This window comes from Saccoglossus kowalevskii, chromosome 12 (assembly GCF_978046115.1).
Source record: "Saccoglossus kowalevskii chromosome 12, keSacKowa6.1, whole genome shotgun sequence".
NCBI lineage: Eukaryota > Metazoa > Hemichordata > Enteropneusta > Harrimaniidae > Saccoglossus > Saccoglossus kowalevskii.
This window is the reverse complement of record NC_140652.1, coordinates 25,582,922-25,594,524: the sequence shown is the minus strand read 5'-3', so window position 1 is coordinate 25,594,524 and position 11,603 is coordinate 25,582,922.

Sequence of the window (11,603 nt, the reverse complement as noted above, 5' to 3'; positions counted from 1 at the left end):
TTAACCTCAGAAGGCTACAAGCAAAACCAATGTTTTGACACCACCAACGACTTCCTGTTTGCCGATGACTGCACCCTTAATGCTGCCACTGAGGCTGATATGCAGTACAGCATTGTCCTGTTCTCTGATGCCTGCAACAGCTTTGACCTTAGCATTAGCACTAAAAAGACTGAGGAAAGGCATCAGCCAGCTCCAGGAAAGCCCTATGCTGAACCCAACATCACTATCAACATGCAACGACTGAGCGGACAAGTGGACAAGTTCACGTACCTTGGTAGCACAGTTTCTAGAAATGTGGTCATTGACGGCGAAGTAAACACCAGACCCTGCTAAAACTAGTGCCATCTTCAGCAAGCTCCCCAAGAATGTATGGAACAGGAGAGGGATCACCACAGAGACAAAGATCAAATGTGTATCAGGCTGTTGCTCTATAACTGTGAAGCCTGTCTATCAGCGTAATGAAAAGCGTCAGAAAACGTCTTGACAGGATCCCAAACACTGTGTCAGATGAGCGTCTCCGAATACGACTTCTGTTTGGCGAGCTACATCAAAGAAAACGCTCCCAAGATGGCCAGAAGAAGCATTTCAGGAACACGCTAAAAGCCGCACTAAATGCTTTTAACATAGGACATGGCACATGGGAGAGTTGGCCCAATACAGAGGAACATGACAATCTGCTTTTCACAAGAGAGCTATGCAAGGCAGACAGGCGAGGAAGAACAGGGCCAACAATCCTTCAGCAGCTGCTACCATTTCCTGTCCACACTGCCAGAAATTCTTCTGGCGCTGATTAGCCTCACCAGATCACCCGGAGCCCAGGATGACTAGATGGTTCTTGTTGCATCAACTGATGAACAACATATTCACTGTATGTGTGTACTCACTGTGTACGTGTATTCACCGTATGTATATTCAGTGTCTATGTGCATTCACCGTATAGTGTATTCACTGTGTATGTGTGTTGTTACGCATTGTGTGTGTGTGTATTCTCTGTGCACTGCACTGCTAAACTTGCCTATCCAGCCCATTTCACACATTTAAACAAACAACCCTAAGCCATTCTATCCAACCCACTAACAACATATAACACAATTCGAAACTTATTTATCAAACCCATTTTGAACTACCTAGCCAAACAACCTGAAACAAACCTGTCTAACCCATTTCACCATAATTAACCACTAAACCAACATATCTACCTCATTTTACACTACCTAACCAAACAACCCAAACTCATTTATCCAATGCCCTTTGCACCACTTCACAAAGCAATCTGAAACCAACCTATTCAACCTATTTCACACCACCTAACCAATCCCAAACTTATTTATTCAACCCATTCACCTCACTAAACAACCCACTATGCACCCATTTCACAACACATACCCAAACCAACCTATCCACCTCATTTCGCACCTAGTTAAACACTAAACCAATCTATCCAACCCATTTCACAACACATACTTGAATGCTAAACCAACCTATCCAACCCATGTCACAACACCTACTCGAATGCTTAACCAACCTATCCAACCCATTTCACAACACCTACTCGAATACTAAACCAACCTATCCAACCCATTTCACACCACCTACTCGAATGCTAAACCAACCTATCCAACCCATTTCACACCACCTACTCGAATACTAAACCAACCTATCCAACCCATTTCACACCATCCACTCGAATGTTAAACCAACATATCCAACCCATTTCACACCACCTACTCGAATACTAAACCAACCTATCCAACCCATTTCACAACACCTACTCGAATGCTAAACCAACCTATCCAACCCATGTCACACCACCTACTCGAATGCTAAACCAACCTATCCAACCCATTTCACACCACCTACATGAATGCTAAACCAACCTATCCACCCCATTTCGCACCACCTACTCGAATCCTAAACCCCCTAACCATGCAACCCACAATAAATATATATTCATCTCGTTTCGCACCAACTACGCGACTGCTAAACCCCCTAACCATGCAACCCAAAATCAATCTATTCACGCCATTTCACACCCATAACCAAGCAACCCAAAACCAACCTATTCACCCCATTTCACACCCCTAACCAAGCAACCCAAAACCAACCTATCCAACCCATTTCACACCACCTACTCGAATGCTAAACCAACCTATCCAACCCATGTCACACGACCTACTCGAATACTAAACCAACCTATCCAACCCATTTCACACCACCTACTCGAATACTAAACCAACCTATCCAACCCATTTCACAACACCTACTCGAATGCTTAACCAACCTATCCAACCCATTTCACAACACCTACTCGAATGCTAAACCAACCTATCCAACCCATTTCACACCACCTACTCGAATGCTAAACCAACCTATCCAACCCATTTCACACCACCTACTCGAATACTAAACCAACCTATCCAACCCATTTCACACCATCCACTCGAATGTTAAACCAACCTATCCAACCCATTTCACACCACCTACTCGAATACTAAACCAACCTATCCAACCCATTTCACAACACCTACTCGAATGCTAAACCAACCTATCCAACCCATGTCACACCACCTACTCGAATGCTAAACCAACCTATCCAACCCATTTCACACCACCTACATGAATGCTAAACCAACCTATCCACCCCATTTCGCACCACCTACTCGAATCCTAAACCCCCTAACCATGCAACCCACAATAAATATATATTCATCTCATTTCGCACCAACTACGCGACTGCTAAACCCCCTAACCATGCAACCCAAAATCAATCTATTCACGCCATTTCACACCCATAACCAAGCAACCCAAAACCAACCTATTCACCCCATTTCACACCCCTAACCAAGCAACCCAAAACCAACCTATCCAACCCATTTCACACCACCTACTCGAATGCTAAACCAACCTATCCAACCCATGTCACACGACCTACTCGAATACTAAACCAACCTATCCAACCCATTTCACAACACCCACTCGAATGCTAAACCAACCTATCCAACCCATTTCACAACACCTACTCGAATACTAAACCAACCTATCCAACCCATTTCACACCACCTACTCGAATGCTAAACCAACCTATCCAACCCATTTCACACCACCTACTCGAATACTAAACCAACCTATCCAACCCATTTCACACCATCCACTCGAATGTTAAACCAACCTATCCAACCCATTTCACATCACCTACTCGAATGCTAAACCAACCTATCCAACCCATGTCACACGACCTACTCGAATACTAAACCAACCTATCCAACCCATTTCACACCACCTACTCGAATACTAAACCAACCTATCCAACCCATTTCACAACACCTACTCGAATGCTTAACCAACCTATCCAACCCATTTCACAACACCTACTCGAATACTAAACCAACCTATCCAACCCATTTCACACCACCTACTCGAATGCTAAACCAACCTATCCACCCCATTTCACATCACCTACTCGAATACTAAACCAACCTATCCAACCCATTTCACACCATCCACTCGAATGTTAAACCAACCTATCCAACCCATTTCACACCACCTACTCGAATACTAAACCAATCTATCCAACCCATTTCACAACACCTACTCGAATGCTAAACCAACCTATCCAACCCATTTCACAACACCTACTCGAATACTAAACCAACCTATCCAACCCATTTCACACCACCTACTCGAATGCTAAACCAACCTATCCAACCCATTTCACACCACCTACTCGAATGCTAAACCAACCTATCCAACCCATTTCACACCACCTACTCGAATACTAAACCAACCTATCCAATCCATTTCACACCATCCACTCGAATGTTAAACCAACCTATCCAACCCATTTCACATCACCTACTCGAATGCTAAACCAACCTATCCAACCCATGTCACACCACCTACTCGAATGCTAAACCAACATATCCACCCCATTTCACATCACCTACTCGAATACTAAACCAACCTATCCAACCCATTTCACACCATCCACTCGAATGTTAAACCAACCTATCCAACCCATTTCACACCACCTACTCGAATACTAAACCAACCTATCCAACCCATTTCACAACACCTACTCGAATGCTAAACCAACCTATCCAACCCATTTCACAACACCTACTCGAATACTAAACCAACCTATCCAACCCATTTCACACCACCTACTCGAATGCTAAACCAACCTATCAAAACCAATTCACACCACCTATTCGAATACTAAACCAACCTATCCAACCCATTTCACACCATCCACTCGAATGTTAAACCAACCTATCCAACCCATTTCACATCACCTACTCGAATGCTAAACCAACCTATCCAACCCATGTCACACCACCTACTCGAATGCTAAACCAACCTATCCACCCCATTTCACATCACCTACTCGAATACTAAACCAATCTATCCAACCCATTTCCCATCACCTACTCGAATGCTAAACCAACCTATCCAACCCATTTCACACCACCTACTCGAATGCTAAACCAACCTATCCAACCCATTTCACACCACCTACTCGAATACTAAACCAACCTATCCAACCCATGTCACACCACCTACTCGAATACTAAACCAACCTATCCAACCCATGTCACATCACCTACTCGAATACTAAACCAACCTATCCAACCCATGTCACACCACCTACTCGAATACTAAACCAATCTATCCAACCCATGTCACACCACCTACTCGAATACTAAACCAACCTATCCAACCCATGTCACACCACCTACTCGAATGCTAAACCAACCTATCTAACCCATGTCACACCACCTACTCGAATACTAAACCAACCTATCCAACCCATTTCACATCACCTACTCGAATGCTAAACCAACCTATCCAACCCATTTCACATCACCTACTCGAATGCTAAACCAACCTATCCAACCCATGTCACACCACCTATTCGAATGCTAAACCAACCTATCCAACCAATTTCACATCACCTACTCGAATACTAAACCAATCTATCCAACCCATTTCACATCACCTACTCGAATACTAAACCAACCTATGCAACCCATTTCACACCACCTACTCGAATGCTAAACCAATCTATCCAACCCATGTCACACCACCTACTCGAATGCTAAACCAACCTATCCAACCCATGTCACACCACCTACTCGAATGTTAAACCAATCTATCCAACCCATGTCACACCACCTACTAGAATGCTAAACCAACCTATCCAACCCATGTCACATCACCTACTCGAATGCTAAACCAACCTATCCAACCCTATGTCACACCACCTACTCGAATACTAAACCAACCTATCCAACCCATTTCACACCACCTACTCGAATGCTAAACCAACCTCCCCATCCCATGTCACACCACCTACTTGAATACTAAACCAACCTATCCAACCCATTTCACACCACCTACTCGAATGCTAAACCAACCTATCCAACCCATTTCACACCACCTACTCGAATACTAAACCAACCTATCCAACCCATTTCACACCATCCACTCGAATGTTAAACCAATCTATCCAACCCATTTCACATCACCTACTCGAATGCTAAACCAACCTATCCAACCCATGTCACACGACCTACTCGAATACTAAACCAACCTATCCAACCCATTTCACACCACCTACTCGAATACTAAACCAACCTATCCAACCCATTTCACAACACCTACTCGAATGCTTAACCACCCTATCCAACCCATTTCACACCACCTACTCGAATGCTAAACCAACCTATCCACCCCATTTCACATCACCTACTCGAATACTAAACCAACCTATCCAACCCATTTCACACCATCCACTCGAATGTTAAACCAACCTATCCAACCCATTTCACACCACCTACTCGAATACTAAACCAACCTATCCAACCCATTTCACAACACCTACTCGAATGCTAATCCAACCTATCCAACCCATTTCACAACACCTACTCGAATACTAAACCAACCTATCCAACCCATTTCACACCACCTACTCGAATGCTAAACCAACCTATCCAACCCATTTCACACCACCTACTCGAATGCTAAACCAACCTATCCAACCCATTTCACATCACCTACTCGAATGCAAAACCAACCTATCCAACCCATGTCACACCACCTACTCGAATGCTAAACCAACATATCCACCCCATTTCACATCACCTACTCGAATACTAAACCAACCTATCCAACCCATTTCACACCATCCACTCGAATGTTAAACCAACCTATCCAACTCATTTCACACCACCTACTCGAATACAAAACCAACCTATCCAACCCATTTCACAACACCTACTCGAATGCTAAACCAACCTATCCAACCCATTTCACAACACCTACTCGAATACTAAACCAACCTATCCAACCCATTTCACACCACCTACTCGAATGCTAAACCAACCTATCAAAACCAATTCACACCACCTATTCGAATACTAAACCAACCTATCCAACCCATTTCACACCATCCACTCGAATGTTAAACCAACCTATCCAACCCATTTCACATCACCTACTCGAATGCTAAACCAACCTATCCAACCCATGTCACACCACCTACTCGAATGCTAAACCAACCTATCCACCCCATTTCACATCACCTACTCGAATACTAAACCAATCTATCCAACCCATTTCCCATCACCTACTCGAATGCTAAACCAACCTATCCAACCCATTTCACACCACCTACTCGAATGCTAAACCAACCTATCCAACCCATTTCACACCACCTACTCGAATACTAAACCAACCTATCCAACCCATGTCACACCACCTACTCGAATACTAAACCAACCTATCCAACCCATGTCACACCACCTACTCGAATACTAAACCAACCTATCCAACCCATGTCACACCACCTACTCGAATACTAAACCAATCTATACAACCCATGTCACACCACCTACTTGAATACTAAACCAACCTATCCAACCCATGTCACACCACCTACTCGAATGCTAAACCAACCTATCTAACCCATGTCACACCACCTACTCGAATACTAAACCAACCTATCCAACCCATTTCACATCACCTACTCGAATGCTAAACCAACCTATCCAACCCATTTCACACCACCTACTCGAATACTAAACCAACCTATCCAACCCATTTCACAACACCTACTCGAATGCTAATCCAACCTATCCAACCCATTTCACAACACCTACTCGAATACTAAACCAACCTATCCAACCCATTTCACAACACCTACTCGAATGCTAAACCAACCTATCCAACCCATTTCACAACACCTACTCGAATACTAAACCAACCTATCCAACCCATTTCACACCACCTACTCGAATGTTAAACCAATCTATCCAACCCATTTCACATCACCTACTCGAATGCTAAACCAACCTATCCAACCCATGTCACACGACCTACTCGAATACTAAACCAACCTATCCAACCCATTTCACACCACCTACTCGAATACTAAACCAACCTATCCAACCCATTTCACACCACCTACTCGAATGTTAAACCAATCTATCCAACCCATTTCACATCACCTACTCGAATGCTAAACCAACCTATCCAACCCATGTCACACGACCTACTCGAATACTAAACCAACCTATCCAACCCATTTCACACCACCTACTCGAATACTAAACCAACCTATCCAACCCATTTCACAACACCTACTCGAATGCTTAACCACCCTATCCAACCCATTTCACACCACCTACTCGAATGCTAAACCAACCTATCCACCCCATTTCACATCACCTACTCGAATACTAAACCAACCTATCCAACCCATTTCACACCATCCACTCGAATGTTAAACCAACCTATCCAACCCATTTCACACCACCTACTCGAATACTAAACCAACCTATCCAACCCATGTCACACCACCTACTCGAATGCTAAACCAACCTATCTAACCCATGTCACACCACCTACTCGAATACTAAACCAACCTATCCAACCCATTTCACATCACCTACTCGAATGCTAAACCAACCTATCCAACCCATTTCACATCACCTACTCGAATGCTAAACCAACCTATCCAACCCATTTCACACCACCTACTCGAATACTAAACCAACCTATCCAACCCATTTCACAACACCTACTCGAATGCTTAACCAACCTATCCAACCCATTTCACAACACCTACTCGAATACTAAACCAACATATCCAACCCATTTCACACCACCTACTCGAATGCTAAACCAACCTATCCACCCCATTTCACATCACCTACTCGAATACTAAACCAACCTATTCAACCCATTTCACACCATCCACTCGAATGTTAAACCAACCTATCCAACCCATTTCACACCACCTACTCGAATACTAAACCAACCTATCCAACCCATTTCACAACACCTACTCGAATGCTAATCCAACCTATCCAACCCATTTCACAACACCTACTCGAATACTAAACCAACCTATCCAACCCATTTCACACCACCTACTCGAATGCTAAACCAACCTATCCAACCCATTTCACACCACCTACTCGAATGCTAAACCAACCTATCCAACCCATTTCACACCACCTACTCGAATACTAAACCAACCTATCCAATCCATTTCACACCATCCACTCGAATGTTAAACCAACCTATCCAACCCATTTCACATCACCTACTCGAATGCAAAACCAACCTATCCAACCCATGTCACACCACCTACTCGAATGCTAAACCAACATATCCACCCCATTTCACATCACCTACTCGAATACTAAACCAACCTATCCAACCCATTTCACACCATCCACTCGAATGTTAAACCAACCTATCCAACTCATTTCACACCACCTACTCGAATACAAAACCAACCTATCCAACCCATTTCACAACACCTACTCGAATGCTAAACCAACCTATCCAACCCATTTCACAACACCTACTCGAATACTAAACCAACCTATCCAACCCATTTCACACCACCTACTCGAATGCTAAACCAACCTATCAAAACCAATTCACACCACCTATTCGAATACTAAACCAACCTATCCAACCCATTTCACACCATCCACTCGAATGTTAAACCAAGCTATCCAACCCATTTCACATCACCTACTCGAATGCTAAACCAACCTATCCAACCCATGTCACACCACCTACTCGAATGCTAAACCAACCTATCCACCCCATTTCACATCACCTACTCGAATACTAAACCAATCTATCCAACCCATTTCCCATCACCTACTCGAATGCTAAACCAACCTATCCAACCCATTTCACACCACCTACTCGAATGCTAAACCAACCTATCCAACCCATTTCACACCACCTACTCGAATACTAAACCAACCTATCCAACCCATGTCACACCACCTACTCGAATACTAAACCAACCTATCCAACCCATGTCACACCACCTACTCGAATACTAAACCAACCTATCCAACCCATGTCACACCACCTACTCGAATACTAAACCAATCTATACAACCCATGTCACACCACCTACTTGAATACTAAACCAACCTATCCAACCCATGTCACACCACCTACTCGAATGCTAAACCAACCTATCTAACCCATGTCACACCACCTACTCGAATACTAAACCAACCTATCCAACCCATTTCACATCACCTACTCGAATGCTAAACCAACCTATCCAACCCATTTCACATCACCTACCCGAATGCTAAACCAACCTATCCAACCCATGTCACACCACCTACTCGAATGCTAAACCAATCTATCCAACCCATGTCACACCACCTACTCGAATACTAAACCAACCTATCCAACCCATTTCACACCACCTACTCGAATGCTAAATCAACCTATCCAACCCATTTCACATCACCTACTCGAATCCTAAACCAGTCTATCCAACCCATGTCACACCACCTACTCGAATACTAAACCAACCTATCCAACCCATTTCACACCACCTACTCGAATGCTAAACCAACCTATCCAACCCATGTCACACCACCTACTCTAATACTAAACCAACCTATCCACCCCATTTCACATTACCTACTCAAATGCTAAATCAACCTATGTTGTACCACTTAACCAAACAACCTGGAATCACAAACCAATTCATGAAACCTATTTCACACCACCTAACTAAGCCCAACCTATTCACCCATTTTACAGCCCCTAACCAAGCAACCCAAAATCAATCTATTCACCCTTTTCACACCCCCTAACCAAGCAACCCAAAACCAACCTACTCACCTTAATTCACACCCCCTAACCAAGCAACCCGAAAACAATCTATTCACCCTTTTCACACCCCCTAACCAAGCAACCCCAAACCAACCTACTCACCTTAATTCACACCCCCTAACAGAGCAACCCAAAACCAACCTACTCACCTTAATTCACACCCCCTAACCGAGCAACCCAAAACCAACCTATTCACCTTAATTCACACCCCCTAACCGAGCAACCCCAAACCAATCTATTCACCCCAATTCGCCTAACAAAGCAACCATAAACCTATCCACTTTAATGCAAGAAATCACTATGATTCCCATATCAAACACAATTAAATAACTTAAATTCAAAAAGTACAAATTCTACAATTTTGTTTTGTGTAACATCAAGATTACTCAAATGAAATCAAATCCAATTATCACACCCAAAATAAACCTCCTCACAATTTTATATATTTTGAACTTGAAATTATTTTATGTAACTGTACTGAAATCTAACAATACTATTCCTATTCCTAGTTTTTTTAAAAAAAGTTAGGATCTCAATAATTTATCTATTGTATCAAACTAGCAAAGAGCAATTCCTCAAATAACACACTTTCTGATTGTGATAGAGCATGTGAAAGTAACGATATAACAAGGTTTTTTCTAAAAGAAACTGCAAGAGGGAGCACTGCAATACAGCAGCGCCACTAAGTGGGGGAGATAGGGTTCTCCCTATAAGGGTGTGGAGTTTTTGATAATTGAAAGTTAAAATGGAGCATTCTATGGCTTCCTTGGGGCCAAAATTACTATCAGACAGGTCACAGGTGAAGACTATGGCAACATGTGTTCCCTGGTCAATCAGATTTTTATGGTTACCAGAGGATCTGCTCCCCAGGGTAAGGGAGCGCGTGGCTATGGCATGAGGGCGCTGCGCCCCTGTTCCCTGCTATAATGTGCACGTCATGACATCAAAGATCCAGATCAGGAACAGTAAGATGGCATCTGGTATTTGTTTCTGTGGGTGAGCATCATTGGAAAAGTATCGGACGAAGAACGTTTCTATCCAACCCACAACACCTGTGTATTGTACAAAAACAACGTATCCAGCCAATCACACGTAACTTGAAATCAAAACCAAAACAAGCACAAACTTTCATTAGTAGAATTCAATTTATTCTTCCAATAATTATATACATTTCTGAAAAAATAATTGTGATGTATTCTCCCTTGTTCTGAGCATTTGTTATGCATCATCCACACAAATTTTATGCACATCTCTCACTGTTGTCAATGATACCGTAAAATCTGTATTAGAAGCAGCATCCCTAATAGAAGTCGCACCTATTCTTTTTGAACAATTGAGAACCAAAAATTCATAGTTTTGCATATGTGTACATACTCTAATAGAGACCACATCCCCTCTGTTGCATTATACCTTTTCAATATTATCAGCGACTTCTAATA